At 40.1% G+C, this 24,498-nt stretch overlaps 1 long non-coding RNA gene across 1 annotated transcript in view; it reads right to left on the reverse strand.

Annotated features, from left to right (window-relative positions):
* The window catches only part of LOC147598716 (uncharacterized), a 111,527-nt gene extending 88,293 nt beyond the window's left edge, over positions 1-23,234 (reverse strand). Inside the window, exon 1 of the long non-coding RNA XR_015260353.1 lies at positions 23,114-23,234. This is a non-coding gene — a long non-coding RNA (uncharacterized LOC147598716). The remainder of the gene's footprint in view (positions 1-23,113) is intronic.
* Between the last annotated feature and the right edge of the window lie 1,264 nt (positions 23,235-24,498).

A 24,498-nucleotide genomic window follows, 5' to 3' on the forward strand; every position in this document is an offset into this window, starting at 1 on the left:
AGAGGGAGAAAGAGAGGAAAGCCATCACACAGTCACAGACTTGCCTCCTCCCATTACCCTCCCCTTACAGCAAGCCTCTCTCCATACTGAAATTCCTTTCCATCCTCAGAATTCACTGTTTATCTGCCCAGGTAACAGTTGCCTTAATGTATCGCTTTCTGGCAAGAAAAGACAAATGCCCAATGTTTATTCAATCAATAGAAATATTTAAACTTTCAGCCTTTGGGGCAGGGACTTTTTGTTCTCTATCTGTACGTCACCAAACCCGTAACGGGAACTTCCTGACACTACTGCATTGAACAGCAGCAACAAAAACAAGGGGTTGGTAGGCCAGCAGAAATACGAAACTGTAAGCTTCATTTAAATTCAGGATTTATTCATTATGAAGATAACCAACATTTATCTCATAAGATACAGAGCTTGGTATAAATTGTTTTGGTTTTAGCACAGAAAGAAAATACCAGAATTTTTTGAGGAGAACAGTGGCACAAAGGTTTACCACACACAGCCTAAAATAGTGTGAGAAAGGAACTGACTTCAGCTTGAATAATAGTCATTAAATCAAAACACTGGAAAATGCATTCCTTGTAAGAACATAGCCACTGGAGGCTTGCCCAGTCCTAAACAAAGAGTAGCCGTTCACAGCTGTAGGGGACGTACTGTGGGTACGCACGGGTCTAGGGTTTAAAATATACTTGTGGTCTGCAGAAACTTGGGGATTCCAGTGGCTGTTGTGAGAAGACATTTCAGGTTGCATTCATCCCTGTATCCGATAATAGCATTTCTCTGCAGTTCTATCATCTCTGCCTAAGTTACTGGAAGAGTTGCAAGTTTAAGCTTTATACTGAAAAAAATTAAGAATTAAGAACTTCCAGAATTATATACGTACAAACCAGTAAATCCACTCACAGACTATTTCAAGCGATAGGGAGTGTTTTCATGGCAAAAATTGGTGTGGATATATTCTTAGAAGAACTCCTCCAATATAGTGACAAAGTTCAACGTGACTCATCTGTGCAGGTAATTGATATTATTAACACAAACAGAAAATTTGAGGTCACTACTGGCAAGCAGTATAAAAATCAGGTTTGTTTTCTATGAACACGAAAAAGAAATTACAAGAAAGGCAAACTGAACAAAGATCAGTTAAATATTTAATATATACATGTATATTTAATATTCATCTAACAATACCTCATTCATAGCTTATGCAACCCAAATGGATCACAGGTTGAAGACATTTCCTCTTGTTTCACAAGTTAAACATTATAATACAATGTCCTTTTTTCCTTCCTTCCTATACTAAAAGTCCGTGTTATTGGTTAGTAGTAGATACAGTTGATACTTGGGTAAAGACCTGAGACCTTTCACATCTATGAAGCTAAGTGAATTCAGAAAATCCGGACTTGGAGTAGAGACTGTAAATCCTTTGAACTGTGCAGAGCCAGACCCAAAGCTTAAGTGAAGCTGATGGCACGATCCAAAGACTATTAAAAGCAATGAGAACCTTTCTCTTGCTGGGTATTGAGACGTTTTGCAACCATAAAGTGAGAAGCAGCCAGACATTCAGATGAAAAAATAATCTAGAAAGCCAACAGCAGAGGAGGGAATAGAAAGAACAGCCAGCCAAGCCTGTTAACTTTTCAGATTCTTTAGAAGTTTGTTCTAAGACAGAAGAATTGTTCCTTTGCACTTGGGCTTCTTGCCAAAGGAGCTTTTCAAAGAGACATCTGAGATAAGAGGAGGCAGGCATCTATCACCAGTCACCTTTATCAGTTCTAGGATGCACGATTGCTAACAAGGCTGAACACATTCATTTACACAAGCTGCCACCAAGAACGGAGAAAGTCAAAGCAGCATTTGTTGATGCTTCTGCGTCTCCTCCTCTGACCTGGGAACTCTGCTTCTGGTGATCCAGTCTTCCAAAAGAGTGATACTTAAAAATGCCCTTTAAATTTAGAAATTAGCAGGTACGTGACTTGGAATTCAAACATGAATTTCCATTACCTTGTGTCTTTCAATGAGACAAATGCACAAAGATGGAAGACAGACATGTCTGAGAGATACCAGGCATCAGGGAAATCAATAGCAGACAAGATGACATCTTAGCACTGCATAAATTTTACCAATGAAAAATCACCTATTTAGTGTTGATGGAAACCTTTGCAACCTCTAAATATTGTAAATGTTGGTGGTTTTCTGCTAATTCAAGAGCAGCAAATTTTTCACATGTACATGACACGTGCACAGCATATCAAACTGTTCCGAGACATGCTGATGACTGGAAATCCAACCCTGATTTATCATCTGCTTGAAGACCTCCCCTGGGCTTGGAGCACCTCCACTGTCCTGCGATTCCATTTGGAATTCTCCTTATTGCTCAGTAGCTGGTGAACTCACAGGAAAGCAACTACACTGCTTACAGCGAGAGAAGCTAACCCAGTGCGTTGAGTATCGAACACAGCTACGCTGTTACAAGTTACAAAGTGCCTCAAAGACAGCAGAGTGGAGATCTCCGGTGTTCCACACAACACGTGCTTTCCCAGTTGGTGAACGTAACTCATAACAGGCTTCACTTCTTAGAAGGCGCAAACAGTAATATAAGGCTTCTGAAAGTTGGACTGTTGCATGTTAAGTTATACATTACCACTTTAGTCCACCTATGCACGACTTGGTTTTTTTTCACTGGATATTTAACATAACACCTACCTCATACTACACGAATTATGATTTAATTCATGCCATTGCCTTCACATTCAATCATCATTGGTGCCTATTAATGTAACCTTTAACATGATTGCACCAGTAATTAGGCAATTGCTGTTATTCTTGAATGCTACTGAAAGGTTTCCCCACGCAGCACTTATTTTTGCTGCACGAAGATGGCAGTGACCGGCAGAATGACTGGTGACTAAAGCAGCCTCTTCGCATCCTCGTTAAATTCAAGGTTTCTTTCTGATGGTTTCAAGTCCCAGCAAGGAATCTGCAGGAAATATCCCCAGAGTTTTCCTCAGGTTATTAGCACTACGATGTAGTGGTACGTGTATGAATGCATTCTCATAGAATCGCTGACTACACCATTGTTGCAATATGATGAAAACCATGTGTTACATCCTAGAAAGAACACATTGCCCATGTTGTACAAAAGGCACCTGCTGAGTCATTTAAATGTATTTTTATGTAGCTTTGTCAAGTTTACAGACTTAATTGAACATTTGTACAGAGAAGAATCCAGTGCCTTGTACAATGGATATTGTTTAGTCTAGTACACTGAGTTATGCTCAAGTGGGATAAAATCTACATTTCATCTTCTGTATTAAAGCTTCCTGACTACTGCCAAGAACTACTTCTTGGAATAAAAATGAACACTTGTTCTCATGTTTTCAATTCTTTTTATTCATTTCAATAATAAATCATCTGAGTACTTAATTCTGTTTAATTTTTTTTTGTTCTATTTTTAGGAACATTGATAGAAAATTCAAATCATGTAAATATTTCTCCAACTCTTCTCCTCATTTCCCTGATTATATTTGCTTTGGGAATTATTTGCCTTACTATCTTTATGACTCTTTCTCCATTTCTTCATAAAAGCTACAATTAAGCAAGCATAGAATAATAAAAAAGTAAAAAACAAACCAAAAAACCCCATATGGCTAAGACAGCTAACTATCATAAACCAGGCAAACGTGAAGGGCTCCTGAACAGCCCAGTGATTTAGGTATATTTGCATGAAGCATATGCCAAACAGTACAGCAGAGGAAAAACTAAGAAAATTTAGTCGTGGGAAATCTAAACGCAGAAAAGGGGTAAAGCTTTTGAATAAAGTATTTAACACATCTAGTTCATCCAGTTCTGCTCCTTCCTCCTCATCCAGACCCCAGGCCCACTCAGATATTCTGAATACTGAAATACTGAAATTCTGAATGTGAAACGTCCTTTACAGTTATTTTGAACTGGTCCGCAGAGGTCTAAGGACTAGAAAACATTTTCCATGCTACATGTCTACTTTCTTCAGGGTTTCTCCTTTGCCTGCTGAAAACATGAACGCACAGCATTTCAGTGATGGTGCACTGGCGTGTACACAGCGCATGAGGCAGTGTGACCAGCACGCAGAAATCAAGGCAAAATAGGGAGAAAATGCCACACTTCTCTACTAGATCTGCAGTGTCATGAATACAAACGTTCAAGGTGTAGAATCTATAGAGGGTAGCTATGTATCAAGTTTTAAGTGTCCTGCAAATAACTTTTCCTCTCTCCAAGGCATATAATATCCGCTCCAAACATAATGCAGAGTATATTTTCTAAATAAATAGATTTATAAATATAGCTGTTTCTGTTGTAATGAAAATGAAGAAAAAACAAAGGGATCAAAAAGACTAGTTTTTTAGAATTCTCACAAAAACCTACCACCAAGACAACATTAAATGCAAACTTTAATATTTACACTGAGAAACAGATGACTTCCTTTCTCAACATTAGGACCTGTACTGTGTGATGTGGATTTTAACAGGGTACAGTTGTAAAAAGGGTAGGTCATTGTAAGTCTATACAGGAGATCTTCTGGCTCATAGTCTGGAGGCAAAGTAATGCATATGAGGTTTAAAAAGATTCAGATTCAGCCCTTACATCCTTCCAGACTTCTGGCTACTGTTTGCCTAAGAAGGAGAAATAACCAGTTGGTGTGTGCTGGTGCAAAACTGAGAGATTTTAAAGATTAATTCATGAATTTTCTAAATCAAACTCCTGGGAAAAATATCTAAATAACCTAGCAACAACTTTTGGATAATCTTGCTTTAGAGATGGCTTCAAGGTGCACGGTTTGTATTTGTGTCATCATTTCTCAAAAGCACATCTGAGGCACTCAGAGCTTTGGGCCTGATTTGGAGCCTCCCAGTTGAGAACAACGCCAAACTGAAGTCAGCTACTCCACTGGTGTATCAGTGCCTCTGAACCCTGTACCTTCAGTCTGGAAAGTCATGTGCAGATACACATCTTCCTCATTACAGCCGAGTATTTTTGAGAGATGCAGGCAGATTTCATCTTAGAGTTCTGTGCAACGTCATGACTTGCATTTTGTCCTGGGTCAGTCAAGGTTGGTCCAAAAGCAGAAAAAATGTTTTCTGAATCATAGCCAAACATCCTTCCCATGGGAGAGGAGAAAAAGGGGTTTCTCATCACCTGCTGGGGTAAATTACAAGAATTATGTGACTAGATGAGGGAATTTCTTTCTTAAGACCCACTTTCTCCATTCCTCCTGAAGGAACAAAGATATGCAAGAGCATATTTCTTTGTGCTGCTGCCAAATAGTGGAAATTTATCATCATAATTAAAGAAACAAATTGCCCCAAACAAATATTATTTGCAGATGGATTCCTCTGTCTTCTGTGAAAATTCTCTGTTTACATTTCAAATGAGTGGAAAAACAAGATTATACATTTGAAAAAGCCTCAGGCCAACTATTAGCAGAGATAGCGGTGCTCTGAACTTTCTCCTGCAAAACACACCTGAAAGACTTTCTAATTTCTCAGCATGTTGACATTATTTAAATTCCTGTCTTACTGAAATATAGCCAAAGCTGAAGCTCTAGCCTCCAGAAAATTAACTCTTGTTTAATAATGTGATGGGTAAATCTATCCAGGAAATGTCACAAAATAAGTCTGAGATAAATTAAACAAAACTGACTTCCTTTCTTATGTCAGATGCCTCTAATTTTGGCAGTTTGAGGTGACAAAGGGAAGAAAGAAAGCACTTAGAAATGAAAATGTCTGTTTAGCAACAGAGCTACAAAGAAAAAGTTGCACATTTCCAAATCAGTAACAGAATCTAGCAACATGTGACCTGGGTCCTCCAGCTATGCTGTACACAAATCTCTCACTGGCTTCAGTCAGAGGCACGTTATTTCTCTTTATTTAGAATATTGACTATTGCTTAGGAATACGGGTGCAGGAAGGCTATGCATCAGAGAATGCTAGAGGTTGTATTCATCCATCCCATACAATGCTAGATATTCTTGCCACTCCTTGACTTTCAGATAATAAATTCCTACAAACCATTTGCTAAAATAATAGAATGTCAAGATAGAAGACTAACTAGCACCAACACCAGATGTGTGGAGTTACAGATCACAGAAGCCATTAAAATAATGGTAGACATGGTTCTTCATTAACAGTAGACATGGAGAATTGGCAGTCAAGACTTACACAGACTGTTGATAAATAGCCTCGTAAAGTAAAACAGATTAATATAATATATGGGCAAAAACACAAGCAGTTAATATGAAGGGTAATTTGAGGTCAGGGTAAAACATGGATACTTGTGAGATTGCAGTGTTTTTCTTTGTGATAACAGAACTTCTCCTGCTCCTCGTTTACTTCCTTAAATACCTGGTTCATCCTTTTCACTTCTCCTCAGCCGAACTGCATTCTCTGTTGCAGGGTGCTCTCCAATGCAGGGTTACACAGACTTTCAGCTGCAGGATTTGCAGGCTGCTACCTGAGCCTGTCACCTTTTACAGATGAGCTACCCAGCTGGCTGAGCAGATGCTGGCTGAAATAAGGAAACAATTATCTTTGCACCTGGATGAGTCCTTTAGATATTGCTAAGAGATAGATGACCAACCATGAAAATATGCCGAATAGCGGCCAAGAATATTTAAGGAATTAAATACAGAATTTGCCTAAGTCTTGTGGGTATAGAAGTGATTCCCCCCTGCCCTTCAGATTCTCTCTGGATGTGATAAGGATGCTTACTCATGTGCCATCCTAACCTTACTCACTAATCTGGACTGGGGCTTCATTTCTTTATAGCACCAGATGCTGCTCTGATTAAAGTCACATGACCTTGTAAGCCACACTTCACAATGTATTTTGGGTTGGGGTGGGGAAAAAAAAAAAAAATCTGTCAAATGAAAAGATAAATGGGAACTAAAAGAAGAGACTTATCCCTTGAAAGAAGTCAGGGTAGAAAAAGATCTCTCAGCCAAGCTTTGTGCCTCTAGAGATTTAAAGAATGTGCTGTTTGTGTTACCTAGTACATTGCAATTGCCTATTTTCTAAAGAATAATGTGATTTCAAACCTTTTTCCCACTCCCTCCTTTCCTCTAATCTCTTTTTCTGAGCCTCCATTCTTAATGCCTCTGAGGGAGCACACAGGTGATGCTGAATGCTAATGAGAGAACATCTACTGCAGCCCTGGACCAACAGGGCCCAGTTCCGTCCCTTCAGAAACAGCCAGCTGACAGATACTTCATCAGGCACCGTACCATTCTAGTTGTCCAGCCATTGGTGACTCAGTGGGCAGACTAGAGGTAGTATACCCACAGCTCTTATTTTAAGCTGCGGGGCTTCTTCATCAGTACCTTAAACATAGCCATATGTGTGATGGGGAAGAGACAAACAGTAGAGCAGCAAATGAGAGAACAGTCTTTCCAGCAGATTATTCAGGGGGAGGGAAGATCTCTAAAGTAGCATCAACTTTCCCTTACGAACAAATCCATTACAGCAAGATAGCACCCTCCATCTGGTAGGGAACAAAAACCTAAAAGTTTTCACAACAGCCTTCAAGAAAAGAAACATAACCCTCTTCACATGGATGAAGAAAACAAGGGGCAAAGAGTGATGTCCTCAGGTTCACACAGAAGAGAACAAAAACTAAAACACCCAGAGTGTGCTTGTTCAGCACTGGCAGAGTTCTTGGAAGTATGAGATAGTTTCACATATTACAATCACAGAGCATCACATGGGGTGAAGGAGGGGATGGGAAAGTCTTACTGCTTCCCACAGAAAACCCCACAGTAATAAGCCTGGGGAAGGAGTTTTCCCAGAAGACTTCTTCCCACATCACTTATTGGAGAGGGTGGGACATCAAACCTCAAAATATGCAGCTTGACCTGACATACTTGTTTTTGCACAGTAAGTCTCAGACAGACAAGGCAGCTGCCTGCTAAAGGCGTCCTGTTACTGCCATGCCACTCCAGAAGTTTATTTGGAGGGTGTTCTTAGCCAACTATCTCCATACCAATCTTCCAGTGTCTTGTTACGGGAGGAGAACAAGGGAAAGCAAGGGAGCTTTCCAAAGGGAGAAAAAAAACCCCTCAGGTCTGATTAGTGGAAGACGTGGCATTCCCCATTTGGTTTCTTCCTGTGTGGGAAGAGAGGAATGCGGCCTGCCACAACCACCAAAAGTAGAGTCCGGAGGGCCAGGTAATCTTGAGCGTTTATCCTATATTTAACACTACCTGACACCCTCTTCCAGTAGATAGATCACTGACTCTGTGCCTCCGTTTCCTCCTTGTCACCTCAGCAAGCCGCTTCACAGCTATGAAGCAATGGAAGAATGAAAACGGTCGACCCCATTCAGAATGGGAGATCATCATTCATTTTTCTGAATTTTCTGTACAGTTTTGCAGTTGCCCTAGGTAGGTCACAAAATGCCTGTTTCTCAAAGCAATTGAAATGAGGAAATTCCTCATTTCTTTCTTGAGTTATGATACCAATAAGTGCTACGCCACTATGTACTAAATCAGCATAACCCTTCACGGCTCATATGTCTTGAAAGTGTTTATTGAACTTGTTTTGAACTGAAGAGGACTGCAGCACCCTAGTGAAAAAGGGGGGAGGAAGAAGGGGTAGAGCCACCAAAGAAATCAAACTTATTCTAACAAATAACTGCTCTAATCTCATAATGATGGAAAGTTTCTGGAGAGACTTGTTTTCTTGCTCCTTATTGGGAGCCTTTTTGGCTCCAGTAACAGCCAGAAACTTGGAGAGAGAAGGGTGTATTTATACAAACGCACGATTTTTAAAAGCCCAGCCAAGTGCATAAAAGAAGCAAGGCAACTTTAGCCTCGAGAGAAATAACCTTCAAATCACAATTTGACAAACAATATCAGAAACGATCAGAGAAGGGAGCGATCTAGCTGACTGCAGTGCTTTCGTTCCCTTCTCAGCAGTGTGACCTCATCACCGCCGCACTCGCGCAGAATCCCATTACTGCTGCCTCAGCTGCAGAGCTGCAAGACAAAGGAAGGTTACAGCCATCGCTCCCCTCTGTGCCTTGCTAATCAATAGTTTTTATCTAATTTCTTTGCTTCAAGATACAGGAAAACAAGGTGCTGCATTTGAAATAGAAGGCTGGGAATAACTGAGCTTTGTGGGAATCAATACAAAACAGAATAGCTGACAATGTCATCCTGCCTGAGACACTATGAAGACAGATTTGAAGTTCCTCTAATTATCTAGATGTTTGTATTTTTAAACACTGACTTACTGCCTGCCAAAAAAAAAAAATTTGCTTTATTTAATAGCCATTGTGGTTTCAGAACTTTTTGTGCTACCTGGTAGTCTGCTCAATTTCCTTACGTTTCTGCTCCAGGTGGAAGTTTCCCTTTTGGTGTCAATTTAGGACACAGCACAAAGCGGCCGTGCTAGCTGGCAGCATTTCGGTAGGCAATTTACCCATGACAACATAGTGGGCTGAACCCTGGCTAGCAGGGATCAACACAGCCCAGTCAATGGACAGTAGTTACTGCAGTGGTCATACTTTTTTCCATTTATTTAAATGCTAGGTAATTTTTAATAACCTCACATTATCCCATTTCCTCAAATCGGCTAATAAGAAACATAAAAGCCCAGCACTACTTAAACTAGAACTAGCAGCATTAAGAAATCCTCTAATAGTCAAAGGAGAAGCCCAGAGATACCGAACTCAGAAGAGGGCAAGAAGTCAGAGTTAAGAGATGTAAAATCATCTTCAGCAATACTCCACTGTGAAACGGAATTGTCAATATCAAGCATACTCTGTCTCTTCCCAAACACTAAAGCATTCTTTAAACTAAAGCACATAGGAGAGAGCTGAAAAGAAGGCTGCTGAGCCCACCCCACTTGCCTTGGTGCCTCTCCAGAGAGCCTTTCACCCAGGTATCAACACCAGCAGAAAGCCACTCATTTCCCCATCTCAAACTCTTACGGTGTTCCTGTGGGAAGTCCCTAATGGCTCACAGCTGGTGGGTCTCTGCACTCAGGACAGGCAGCTGTGTTCCTGCATCCTCCCCTGCCCCCCGGGTGAATTAACACTTTCCCAACAGCCCCTTAGAAGGGAACAGAACACATTGTCCAGACTCTGCTCAGCAAAACCCCTTTTCAACTAAGGGACTCCAAGGTCAAAAAGATGGGAACTTCCCAAGCGTCTACGGTTTTCCTGTTGAATGTGTGTATCAGTCTCTGCGAGACTGAGAGGGAAAGCACCTATCACACATCCAGGCTACTCTGGGATTCTGAACTGAGCCATTCCTTTGCCTGCTTCCCCTAAAATCCAGTAGGCTTTTCTCAGTGTGTGCCTGCCATATTGCAGTGGCTACCAGTGCTTTCTGTTAAGAAGGTGGCCAGAGGAGTCCCCGTAATCCAACTGCTTAGTGGTGAGCTTGGTCAGGATGTGGATTCAGTTTCCTTCTTTGGTTGGAGGGATTCAAACCCATTTCCTTGGACATCTCCCCCACTTCGAGGTGAGGATCCTCACCACTGGGCTGCTGCAGAAGAGGGACCTTTCCCAGCTCCTCCTCACACTGCAGAGGCTAGCACACGTCCTGTTTATTGTAAGGGGGAAATAGGAGACTGGAGTACTTACCTCTAAAAGAGAGCTCCAGACAGCTGATCCCACATGGAAAGAGCAATGAGCCACGAGCGCTGAGCAAGGAGCTGGCAAGGGTGCGGCTGAAGGCACATCCTTCTCCTTAGCAGTGGCTGCTTTAAGCAGCGTCCTCCCAGCATGTTGCCTTTTCTGGCTGCCATTCTGAGGCTCCTCGCTCAGGGCTGTGGATCCCACTAAGGGGGCAGGCATCTAGAGCTCGGCATTTTGGCATCCAAATAATACTTTGGGTCTTAGTCTGAGGTGGGCTCAGTGTTCCCTGGCAGAGTTTCCTTTCACCTCCTGCTGCTATTAGAACAGCATCGTCTTAGGCTTCGGGTACAGAAATTGTGAAATCAAGTGAATGCAAAATTCCTTCTGTCACAAAAAGTAGCTCTTGCATATGAACTGTAATGGCTTCATAGCTGAAGCTTCTCAGCTAGAGCAAAATCTTATTTTTCAGCAAACCATAAGATTAATTTTTGTATAATAATGTGTAATAAATATAGTTAGCATATAGCCTCTATAACCTCCCAAAAATGCAGTGCAAGCACCAACTACTCCATGACACTACTTCACTGCAGCTTGTGATCTTATTTTGGAATGCTGTGAGTTTGGTCTGGAAGAGGTTGTTTTAATTTAAGAATTTAGCTATGACAACCTCTAAAACTCATTCAGAATTATGACATGCTTTTGTTTAACGGATAAACAATTTTTTCTTGAATGAACTTTCATAAATCTGGCACCAGCTAGGTTTTTAAACAAAAATATAATTTTAATGTCATGGGAAATTTCTCACTTATTAAACTAATCATTCTTCTCACTCTTACTTTCTTTGTGGACCACAGAACTGGTTGCAAGGTTGGAAGCTGGACACTGTAAAGTGAAAGTGTGAAGATAGATAGAAAACCACTAACAAGTCCAAATCTGAGCTGCAGTAAAGGCAAGAGCTGCTTTATAAGATATGCTTTTACAGTCGCTTGGCTGATGTTTTAATGCTAACCTGGCAGGAAGGTTAGCTGCTTACCCGGGGAAAACTACCAACACAACCGATTCTTATTTGCTAGACAAACAGTAAATTCAATTTAAATTTGCTAAAGTTTCAGTTTCAAAAAAGGGAGACATTTTTAAAATGTCAAAACATTTCATGTTGACATTTTTTATCTAAAATGTTTGTTTCAGAAATGCCTAAAAGTTTCATTTTGACATTTTCCCAATTGAATGTTTTTTTTAAAATCAGCATTTTTCATGTATAAGTTCAGGTAATGATTAAAAAATGAACCTTCTTTAAGACAAAATAAATAGCTAAAAAATGAAGTGAAATATTTCAGTTCAGGTCAAATAAAATATTTCCCATTGATCAAATGCAACTTTTATGTTTCCCTGAAAAGTTCACTTTTGTTTGAACAACAGTTTTTCTCTAGTCCTTTATTCATAAAACAAAACAGAAGTTTTGTCTAAATTTATAACCATCATATTGATGTTTAATAGATTTCTTTTGGTTTTCATAAATCATAAGTCAGGTTCACAAATCAGTTTTTGCATGCTAATAAAACATTGTGCATCATCTGAACGATTTCAGATAACCAGGTGCACCTTTTAGCCCATCACAAACATCCAATAAAACATGTAACTTGAGCTTCGTTAGCTGATGTTTAGGCTAATGGGATTTATTTTGTATTTGCTATGGGCTAAAATTTTTGTTAAAGATCATTCACCACCAGAGGGTCCAGTTCACACTTGGGCTCGGCTGGGGAACAGCCGTGATTTGCTATTTATGGAGCTATATGCAAACTTAGGAAAGGAGCCTAAATATGTTTCCTGAAATAACATCAGCCAAACCAAATTATGAGCTAGAGATCTGCAGATGGATTTGATCAATTAGTAGATGAGCTGGGACAATGCATTTTTTCATTCCTCAATGTTGAGGTCCTACAGATACAGCAGATACAGCAGAGATCAGTTAAATATTTCATACGCATTGTTTCTGATTTATTTTATACTAGGATGTGTTATGAACCGGCTAAATCAATCAGAGAGCTGTTAGTAGGTATCATGGAGATATTGCCCTCTATGGAGAGTAGATCAAGTTGCACATGTTTGAAAAAGGTCAATTCTAACATCTGGTCTTTAAATGGGGGCCGGGACGGCGAGGGGAGGCAGAAGATAAGAGGTCAGTCACTTTGAATTGCGAGGCAAGTATTACAATAAACTACCAAATGTATTTTTATAAACATTTCAGTGGAAAAAGAAGATGAAGGTGAAATTTAACTTGATCCAAGAATTTGTCAGCATCAAAGGAGGAGGTCCTACCTTCTTCTCCTTTCTCTGCATTCAACTGCTTACTTTACACCTGGTGCACCTCTTACTGATGGACCAGCTCTGCTCCAAATAAGGGGAAAAAAGGTGCAGATTCCATATTTATTGACATCAATAAATATGGAATCTGTTTCATATCGTATCTCAAAAGTAAATGGGGAAAACATAGTCTAGGTCTATAAAATGAATGAAAAACTGGTCATAAAATCTTCTGTAGGTAGAAATGATCAGTGGTTCACTGGAAGGATATAAGAAGTGAGGTACAACCCTTCATCTGGTACTAGTCAATATGTTCACTATTGATTTTGGTGACAAGAACACACCAAAAAAAGCTGCAAACACATTGGAAAAAGACATGAGAATGTAAAAGGATTTTGACAAACTAGTGAAATGAAACGAACACACTAATTCAATCAGGAGAAGTGCAAGGTTCTACAAGTAGGCAAGAACAGCTAGTTACACAGATAGAAGATTAAATAGGGGACCAAACCTGTATCTAGGTATTCCCATAGATCACAAACTGAGCAAGACTCAATAACAGCATATGAATTTTTGAAAAGTGGTATCACTTCTGGGACATGGGATGCAATCCTTCAGGTCTGGTGATCATTAGAAAGGCCTCACCTTGAGCCCTGCATTCAGTATGGTACTTCCAGAAGGCTGCGGACCACTGGGAGAGCATCCAGAGGAACACCATAAGAGGACCAGAAATCCAGGTGCATGAGGAAATCCTGATGGAATGCAGCTTGCTTAGGGTAGAGAGGAAGAGATGCAAAAGCAGTCTATACAAAGGTCGATCACTAGAAGATAAAATGTTCCTCATGTCCATGTTTAGCAGGACAAGAAGTAAATTGCAGCAAGGAGTGTGTCACATGAATGCAAGCTATAATTAATTATAATTACTAATTTATTAGTACTATAGAGTGTGTCTGCCAATGTTCTGCTAAACATTGCCAGGCTGTGGGTACTTATGGTTCGTTACCACTCATAAAGTTCTCCCCAGAGACCAATTCAGGACATCAGCCAACTGGTGCAGTCTTTCATTAATTTAAAAAGTTGTCCCACTTGCCCAGACCTACGAAGGAAAGCATTCTACACATTTAATGATAGACTAATAGTTTTATGTCCCTTTGGCTGTTTATTTACTGAAGGAGAAGAAGAGACATGACAGCTGTAGAATTCTTCAGTAGTTTGATTAAATTGTTTCAGTGCATGTTGGCCAAGAGAAGCAGCGCAACATGGCTCAGGATTTGGGCTCTGCTGCAGCAGTAGAGCAGTGGGAGTGCTTTCGAACTGCAACTGGATTGATTACAGCTAACAGATATTCATTATAATTAATGGAGAATCTTAACAGAGTTAAGTTTTATTTTCCCAAAGAACACTAGTTAAATAAAAATTGGTTATAAATAATTGGCTCAGTGCCATCTCTAGAAGATGTTCGAAGCAGAGAAAGAGAGAAGTAACAAAACTTTGCGCCTGAGCAGAAATAGAGTTTGAGGACTCAGAGTGTGTACTTAGTCTCAGTCCAATTTCATTAGTAGTTCTGAGCCTCAGGAAAAAGAAAAAACATAAAGCAAAATCCAGGAGTTGCATCAACACTTAACATATTATATCATATTATATCATTAACTTGTGGCATACTCTGACTCAAGAAGCCTACGGAGTGTAGCAGACAACTGGTTATATGGGTAACACAAACATTAGTCAGGATCAACATCTGTAAGGAATATCCATTCACGACACTGATTACTTGCGCCTTTTTCTCAAGCTCTATCCTATCCAGAAACAAGTAGGAAAATTGTTGGTGGAAAATGCACTTTCTACAAAGCTCAAAGTACATTCAAAATACACTCTCTGAAGAACTGAAAGCTTAAAAAAATTTCACATCAGTGATAACTTTAAGAAATGCTTTCAAAATACCACAGAATTTCATTTCATTCATTTCCCATTCAAGTATTGCCAGGAAACCAAAACCATCAGATTTCTACCACCTCCAAAAATATTGGAGAAGTCTCAGTGGTTGTGATTCAGTAAGGCAATACCCACACAGCTGTGGGCAGGACTTGTCTCACCTAGTCTGAGACATCTACAGTGTTGCAATCCCTGTCTGAGCTAGTCATCACAACTTCCTTTAATGTCAGTGGTAAGAAGCTTGTGTGATGCAACATTTTTTTTATGGTAGGCATCTAAAATAGGTCAGATGCATCCTATTTGTCGCCATTGACAATAAAGGGAATCTAGATCAGATGGAGAACTTCTGCCCTGTTGATGTCTTATGCTAAGCATTCGTGTTTCTGTACAAATGAAGCAGTTTTAACATTAGGAGTCAGACTCAAAAGGCATCACACAGCATCTGTTAAGACAAGCACAAGGAAGATAATGTCTACAAGAGGTGTAATTCATTGCAGAATGGATTCTCTTCACCATCTACCAAATGTGATATGGAGGATCTTCTTCAGGGCACTTGCAAGGCCATCTGCTTTCTCTTCCGTTGTGTCTGCTTTTTATTTGTTGCTCAAGATGGAGATATGTAGGTATCTTTGAGAGTTTTGCTTTCTGTAGCCCTAAGGACTTCAGCAGAGAAATAAGATATCACTTAGACATTGAAAAGATAGAAAATGTGTGAAAAATTGTAATGATGTTCTCAAGGTTGTTGGATGAACTTCTTGTTGCTATCACTGACAATGATTTATCCTAGTTGTTTGAATTCTGCTGGTAAACATGATGCAGTGAGGTCAGCTATGCTCTCATTGTGCCGAGACAGAATTTTCCAAAGCCAAGCACGAATCTCTTACTTTCTCTCAGTGCTCTGCTGACCATGTTTTTAGTAATATGTGCAAGGAAAATAACCCTTGCTACTTAGACAGATACGTGTAGGTCACTTATTGTTTCCCCCTCGTTCTCCATTATAACTGTTCAAGCTCCTTAAACATCACAATTGGAAGAAATCAGCTATTGCATATGAAGTAGTATCTTCACTTAATAGATGGGAACTAGTGACAAGGTGTTGCTTCCATTCTTCCACCTCAAAAAATATACCGTAAAGATGGAATGAAGAAAAGAATATGGTCAGTGATGGAGCGGTGAAAGCCATGAGCTAGCAGTGGAGCAGGCCAGTGGTTCCACACAGCACAATACAGCACAAATGTGGTTATCCTGCTGCAGACATGAGCTGGCTGAGATGGAGCCAGGTTGGCCACAGCTCCTTCTGTAATACAGTCAATCCACCCCCGTAATGAAGATTCATTCATCTGACGCCCAAACTCTATCATCGAGAAAAACAACAGCAACAATGACAAAAAGTTAATAAATCCCTCTAAAGCCTTTTGATGGTTTTATCATCCACAATATCAGAGGAGGCGTTGACAGAAAAACCCACTGTTAAAGTACTGATGTGATACAGGGGCAAATGATTAAAACTTCATCAAAATAATTCAAAACAGGCTTTCTTTTTTTAAAACCTCTCATTCTTCCTATCATTGTACTGCTTCTCTCACAAACTACACTCAGTGGCAAATGCCAACCGCCCTCTGCAGGAGAACAGAGCACATTCTCCAATGACTAGCACTCAAATAACTCTGGCACTCAGCAGTGCCAAGAAATCTGAGGGGTGGGTCAGAACTTGTGTCCTGTAAAGTCATAGAGCAAAATCACAAGAGTGCTCCAAAAAAGCTACTAGAAGGATTCTCTGCTGAAGTACTCATCTTCAATCGAGGTCAAATGGAATATCCAGGTTTCAGAGACTGTTTCTTTGGGATGCATTGATCTGTTTCTGGTTTGCTTCTGGAGATACCAGTCCCACGAGAAAATAAACTCCTACCCACAGAGTACTTCTGGGACGCTCCTTCCTAGTCCTGAGCAAGGCAATAAGATAGTGTCTGTCTGTGACTGTGACCCTCTTTGTGGCACGGAATACCTGCACAGTCCCTGTAAGCACAAGGATGGAGTCTGAACTTCCTTCCCCTGGTTCACCTCCAGCTGTGCCCTTTCCTGTAGGATATTACAGCTGATGAAGAATCCCTCTCCCAGGAAGACAAGCTGTTTGCCCTTTCCTCTGCCTGACTATTCAGTTCATGGATCAGGCCAGACTCAATGAAGACATCCAAGAGGACATGGTTTTAAACTAGAAGGAGGTAGATTTAGACTGGACATAAGGGAGAACTTTTTTACAATGGGGATGGTGGAACACTGGCACAGGTTGTCCAGTTGGGTGGTGGATGCCCCATCCCTGGAAACATTCAAGGCCAGGTTGGACGGGGCTCTGAGCAACCTGGTCCAATTGGAGAAGTCCCTGCTCCTTGCAGGGGGGTTGGAGTGGATGGCCTTTAAAGGTCCCTTCCAACCCAAACCCTTCTGTGATTCCATGAGGTGGAAGGAAAGGGGTAGAAATCCTTGGCAGAAGAAAGGGAAAAGTCTGTGGTAAACCAGTCCACTTGTGATGAAGGGAACTGGACCTCCAAGTCCAGGTCAATGTCCAAGGTCAAAAGAAAGGGAGAAGCTGCCTCCTAAACTTTTAGAGCCAGAATCCAGGAGGGGTCGTTCTCTCTTTGGTGAATTATAAATGATGTCTGGCCATCATTTAGGGCAGGAGCAAGCCCAATACAGACAATCCTTCAGCCAATTCTGCCAGCAGTCACATCACATGAATTTGCATTGAAGCTTAGTTGCCGGGGATTTTTTTAATGGAGAGGACATTCAGCTCACTATATATTCTCATTGTGTAACCATCTATCCATCATCTAGAATATGAACAGCTATAAAAGCACCAACCAGATCATCATTGTTATTTTTTGAGAAAACATTCCTTTGTTCAAGTGCAAAGCTTTGTCTCCTTCAGTTGTACTGGGTTTTAGTTATTCTAAAATCTGACTTTATAAAAACCTTCTGCAAAAGCAGATAAAATGAAGGCGCTCTCTGTGTAGGAGTGATTAGTATTCTGTAGTGTCGCAGTACATTTTCATACTGATTTTTTGTGTGTTTTTCCCCCATCAGAATAGTACACTTGTGGGCTCTACATATCTTAAAATAGATTGAAGATAAGATTTTTTTTTTTAAACCTACACGTGGGCCCCAACTTTTTTGCAACTTTTGAAGGAGGATTATCCATTTTAGGAAACAAAAATGCAGGCAACTACACTTCTGGGGCCAAAATCAAGCATAACAGTGTTTGAAAGGAAGGCTGAAAATATTTGACTCATACGTATTTTCCTTATTACAGGTGCAGAAGTCCTTGGGAATGTAAACATTGTACAGTTTCATTGTTTCTGTAATACATTTGTGGAAAACAATAGATATTAGATATTCCCTAATTATATAAAATTAAGGTACTGACGAGGACGCAGCCTTACAGTTAGATGGAGATCTCGTCGGAAGGGCTGAGCGCCTGCTGCCATTCCCACTGCAGTCTGGGAGCTGAGGTTGCTCAGCATCCTGGAGAAGTGGGCTTTAATTGCCTTGCAGTTCATAAAAAACCCCAAAAGATATATGAGGCTGTTGCAAAGCCAAGGCCTCATATTCTTCACTGGAGCATTCAAGTGAGATATGGCATGGAGACCTGAGCAAATATTTAAACCAGAAACAACTCAAAGCAAGTGCACAAGCTGATCAATGGGATGTTTGAGTTGGTCTGGGCCAAATATCAGGGAAATAAATTTTAAAGAAAAAAAAAATTGTAATGACTTCACTAGCTTTTGAATTGGACCTCTCTAACACAAAAAATCAGATTTTTTTCTCTTCCCTTCCTGTTTATTTTAATGTATGATTGAAAAGATTTTTCTTTTAATTCTTGTTGCCCTTGAACAGTGATTTTCTTTCTGGTTTTCTTTCTGGATATTTTAGGCACAAGCAACTGCCAGTATCATTCCATTGACTTCAGCAACATTACTAATATGCTTACTGATAGAGATGTGCTTAATTACCAAGCAGAAAAGAGACCTTGAATAGTTCCCCAGTATGGGAAAGCTCGTTTAGGTTAACTACGAATGTGATTTGCCTTGTGGGAATCTTTTCCTCACTTCCATGATTGAGGGCAAACCATAATGGAGTAATGGACAGATAATGCACTTAACTCTATTTTTTTTTAAACAATATTTTATTGATTTAACTGAAAAATCTCAAGTCTGTGGGTTTGCTGTCTATAATGTCAGCCAATAACCGTTAAAGGAAAAAGAAGAGGGTAGGGGAATGGGGGAACACTAACACTTCACTCTGAAATGTTAACCCTTTCAAGTTTTTTTCCCTTATAAAGCTCCTTTGTCTTAGAAGATGGTATGAAACAAAGCCAGAAGCATTTCTTTGGCAGACCAATTGGAAACACAGATAGAGAAGGCAAAACACGGACAGCCCAATTTGTGTCACAGCTCACTACATTACAGCATGTCTGAGCCCTGCATTTTCTCTCTGTTCATGCCAGCACTCCTTTGATGATTGCTTTATCTGAAAAAGATAAGACATTATGAATTTGATTATGGCATCACGCCATGTGGGTTGACAGGGCCTCAAGCACATTGGTAAATCGCTGTCTGAGCAGTTCCATTATTATTACAGAGCATGGCTCACAGTTAAGGACTAAGCTGGAACAAATATAGAATTTAAAAAAAATGGTAACAGTCACTCTTAGCCTTTAAAGAAATTACTCTTTTAAAGTTACAGTGTCTTCTCATTATTTGCAATGTCACTCAGTTAAACATTAATAATTGCTGGCCTGTGTATTACCTGCAAGCTCAAAGCAATCTCAGAGCCTAGCTCTACAATGCTGAAATGTCATTTTTGACCATCTTTGTAGAATTTAATCAGTACTTAAACTGTACAGGACTGACAAAGAGAACTGTGGACAGCAGTTGCTTTGAGACTGATCATGTAATTTTCAAGCTGAATTTTATGACTGTGCAGTATTTTAAGCAGAACAGTACAGTAACTGTAATTTTAACATGAGGAGCATTTTATGGGTTTTTTTCCTATGCACTAGTCTGGAATTCTATGCACTTAATAGTCTCTTAGTTTAAAGACCTCAGTCTTGGTACACAGAAAACAAATATACACTACAATTCAGAGCAGGTCATCTGAAGAGCAAGCATATACATCACTTCATTGTCACTGTTAAGTTCAGAAAACCAATTATGTATTATTATTATGCCTTAAAAATACAGGATTATAGTCGGAGGGAAGTCTAAGGAATGACTACTGCCAGATCATCCTTCAGCTAACCGTGATCAGTGCAAGTGGTAGCAGCAATCCAAGACCAAACCTGACCAAAACCAGGGGATGCATTTGGGAAAGCAGAAACTGCAGCTTCATCAGTGGAAAGAAGAAACTTTAATTCATAAGGATCAGAAGCCCATGAAGTGATACAGAGAAGGAGTGACTGCCCTCTCCTATATCATAAGATACTTGCAAATAAAAGTGTATAATCCAAAGGCTAAATCCTTCTTTAACTGGCAAATAATGTCCTTAGTTTGCTTGATTAAAGACAAAGTAGAAATCTCCCAAGCTGTCCTGAAAGGTGCTCAAAGATGGTCATATAGCAGTGTATCTCAGATAGACTGGTACTCATAAGCCAGCTGACTGGGAAGCAGTTTAGAAGTAAAGGAAAATAAGACAGTGAAAGAACTTCCCCACCAAAGCAGATATACACCGATGAGAATTCCAGGGCAGCCACACAAACACATACATGTGTATCTCTGTGTGTGAACACATGTGTGAGTGCACATATGGCTTTCACTTCTCAGGACTTAAACCTATTTAATTTTCTTGAGAAAGTCCCCCCACTCGATCCAGCTGTAAAGCAAGTTACAAGTGATAACAGCTCTTGGCCTGTTTCTGTTTCCTAAGGCTCAAAGCTCAGCGAGTGAGTCAGAGGTATTGTAGCAGCCTCCATGGAGGGTCCAGCTCTGCAAAGCCTTCCTCCTAGAAATCGTTCATAACCTTGCAGGTTTCCTGGGATTGTTTTTGTATATGAAGTTTGCATACCTTAAGCTTGGGCTGTCTACAGAGCCGTGTTACGCTTGCTTCCTCCTCAGCTGCCATGGTGTGCGTTAAGCTAAAGCCAGGAGGGCCCCCTGCTTTGATGTGCCTCACTGGAATCCAAGAAAAGTGTATAGAGAGTATTTTAATAATTAAGAATTATGGATTGGAAAGCAAAGCTGCTAGCATTGCCAAGCTCGACCAAAGTCTTTGAAAAGAACACTGTCAAAATGCGTTTCTAAGAAGAAATTATGTTATAAATTATTTTTATGGAATGTTCCAATGTTAAATGAATATTTAGGTTGCAGTTCATGAAAACCTCCCTCTTTTGAAAAAATGTTTTCATATTTTAGATTTCTCTTTGTCAGCATTTCTAACAGTAAAAATGACAAACTTTCATGGGTAGGTGCCAATGGAGACAGCTGTATTTTATTATTGAATACTTCTGGTGCTTAGTTTGGCACCAGTCCTGTTTATATTGCTAGCAAGATTTCATGCAAGCCTTTGCAAGGTCTTGTGTTTAAACTTAAATGTCTGATATGGTTTGTAATTGATTCCACTCAGTTCCCTCTCTCCTCCTCCTCAGTCCAGTTTGTGAAAGAGAATTTATCATTGTGTGGGGAACACAAACCTTCCAGCGCCGCAAATTCAAAGACAAAATTCCATAGCAAGATCCTAGAAACCTCTGGTTCTATTATGATTCTCTTCAACTGGTAGGAGAATGTATTAATCCCTGCTGTTCCTGCCCTTGGACTCGTATTTTTGTGTGTGTTTTGATTAATTGACTTTGCTCAGGGTTAAATCAAACCAACCCATGTGCTTCCCATCTTAGAGCAAAAATCTAGCAGCTGGCTGTACCTCCCAGTTTTTATTTTTCTGTTCCTTTGCGCCATAACCTTGTGCTCACTACGGATATACCAGGCAGTTTACTGCATGCTTGCATCAGAGTCGGTGAATATAAAAAAGCAACTTCACAATACTGTCCCTTAAACAGGGAGATGGATTTGCTTTGGTGCCTTTCTGCAAAACACTGGATGGGAGAATTTCTCTCCTGTCAGGGCTCACATTACATGAACTCGAAGTCACTAAGAGGATTTGTTTTATATGAGTGAACTTCAGAAGGCAACAGAGGAAAAGAGTTTTTAAAACCCATGCTCTAGAGCTCCATACTGACAAACAAGGCAGATTCATCTGCCTTGGTCCAGTCTATAAAGAGTCAAATATAAACCAAGAATAACATTCCCACTGGCCAATTTAGCATGTAATGAGTTACTCCTAATGGAAATCAGTGAACTGCAGTTGGCCTTGAGAATCACTTGTCATTGCCGAGACCTTTGTGATAGCCAGTCTGGTCACACCTCTTTTGTCACTGCCATGCCTTGTAGCAGATACTGCTGGGCCTGCGATGCTCTTTTTGGCATTTCCCAGTACAGTCAGTATTACAACATCCATGTCTTTGGCTGGGGCTTTAGGGTTACTGCAGTACAAGAACGGAGTGTGTGCCATATTTTGCAGCATTCTGATCTTGTCCTTATCAAATCATGCAGAGAGTTTCACAATATTTAAAATTAGATTTTGCTTTTGCCTTATTTTATATCAGAACAGCTTCCACGCTTTCGAAACCCATTCCCTATGCGCTGCTGATAAATATTATGCAGAAAGATAAAATGGGTTATTCACAATCAACTCAGGTTCCCATGTTACTCTGTATTCTGTGGTGGGCCCCTGTTAAAACTGCAAACATACTCCCTTACCTCATTACTTCAAATTCTGTTACAGTGAATTGCATGTGCAGCTTATCTTACCATAACAAATTTCTCTATAGCCATAGCTGGAATGACAATGTCTTTCTGTAGAGGAAGAAAAACTATATGGGGCTTTAAAAGTCAATGTTTCTCTCCCACCCACCGTAAAAAAATGTCTAGGAACTTCCTGTAGCCATAAAATGATGAAGATAGTTGCACAGGGTATGATTGTCCTTCAAGGGAAATGAAATGAAAGAATACTATCCAGAGTCCAATATGGAAAGAAAGCTATAATTGCATGTTATGCAGATATCATTCATGACAGAATTACAACAAATCTCATATGCCAGTAACTCAGACGAGGAGCTGTCGCGTTTAGCTAATCCCTCTCTCATGGGGTGAACAGAAGATGGGGCATCAGTAAATTGGCACCAGAGTCTAATTAGTGCTCTCATTCAGCTTACCAAGTAGGAAGAGATGGCAGAAGAAGTAGATAATATTCCACAAGCAGAGGGCCAGGCAGGCAGATCTGGATTAATATAAATTACAGACCCAAGATCTCTAGAGAGTGCAAAACACAAGCTAAAATTTTATCCAGCTTAATCACTAGAATGCAAAACAGAAGTCTCATAACTTCTTTTGCTGCAATGGATATGAAGCCAAATGAACCCGTGTTTCCTCTAACTGTTTATTTCACCTTCTACTATGCAGGAAGAGGGGGAAGTAGGGGTAGGGCTAGGATAATAACTTATCCTGAAACATTTTTGGAGCTAAAGGTCAGGTAGAGTTCCAGGAGAAGCAAGTTCCAGAGGAATGTAACTCTGAGTAAGAATTCCCACTCCCATCCTGATGGGGATGATTAGCTGAAGTTTCCTGATGAATGTAGGTGTTTGTAACAAGCCAGAGGGAGAGAAGTGATAGATTAGGTCATTTAGCTGAGCCTAGCACTGCTGTGTGGATAAGCCAACACTTCAGATTTGACACAGCACTCTCAGGCGGTATGAGGCATATAGCACAAGCATAATGAAGTTCTCTTCCACTTGGAAGGTGGACAGCTTCGCTACAATTCAGCATTCATCAAAGGTGCTGGACAGTATTCAAGATTCTTCCCTAGTACAAAAGCTTCACTACAGGCCTGGCTAGAAGCAGATAAGCTTTTTGATTTTAACATCTGTGCATAAAAAACCCACGGCAATTCTTGACTAGGAGCAGATAAAAGAATCATTTTGCTGGAGTGGGATAACATTTCAGACTCTTGGACTGAAGGTGCATCTAGCAGGACCTTGACATGATACACATTTTGACAAGAGGTGGGTTATTGATTGAACACTGGTCAGGTAAATGGAACTTGCTGAGAATTGAGTATGCTAAACAGAGCTTGCTCCACTGCCAGGCAAGCGCATGTTATAATCAATTTGATTTTATAATAATAATAATAATAATCTGCATTAGTCTTAGGATCCATTTAAGCTGAACTATTACTTAGAAATTTCTATTCAAGGGAAAAGTTGCAAGAACTATAAAAACATAATGCTCTAAGATAGAGAGCACTAGTTGGAGAAACTCTAGCAGAAATCACAATTTTCCTTACCCACAGAAAGTTCCAGAGGCTTTTTCTTCATCATCTCATTATTGAATCCTATTGACAGGATACTACAGTAGACGAAACAAGAGGTATTATTTACCAACAGCCTTCAAAAAAGCCTGGAAGTGTGTGTTTGGGAATCCCACCATACCAAGGCTATTTCTGTTACTTTGAAGTTAGTACACGATTTTGAAGTTTTGCCTTTGACTTTCACGGGGCAAGATTTGCCTCATGGGATGGAAACTCTCGCTGTTTATATGCAAG

This window comes from Chlamydotis macqueenii, chromosome 16 (assembly GCF_036417535.1).
Source record: "Chlamydotis macqueenii isolate bChlMac1 chromosome 16, bChlMac1.mat, whole genome shotgun sequence".
NCBI lineage: Eukaryota > Metazoa > Chordata > Aves > Otidiformes > Otididae > Chlamydotis > Chlamydotis macqueenii.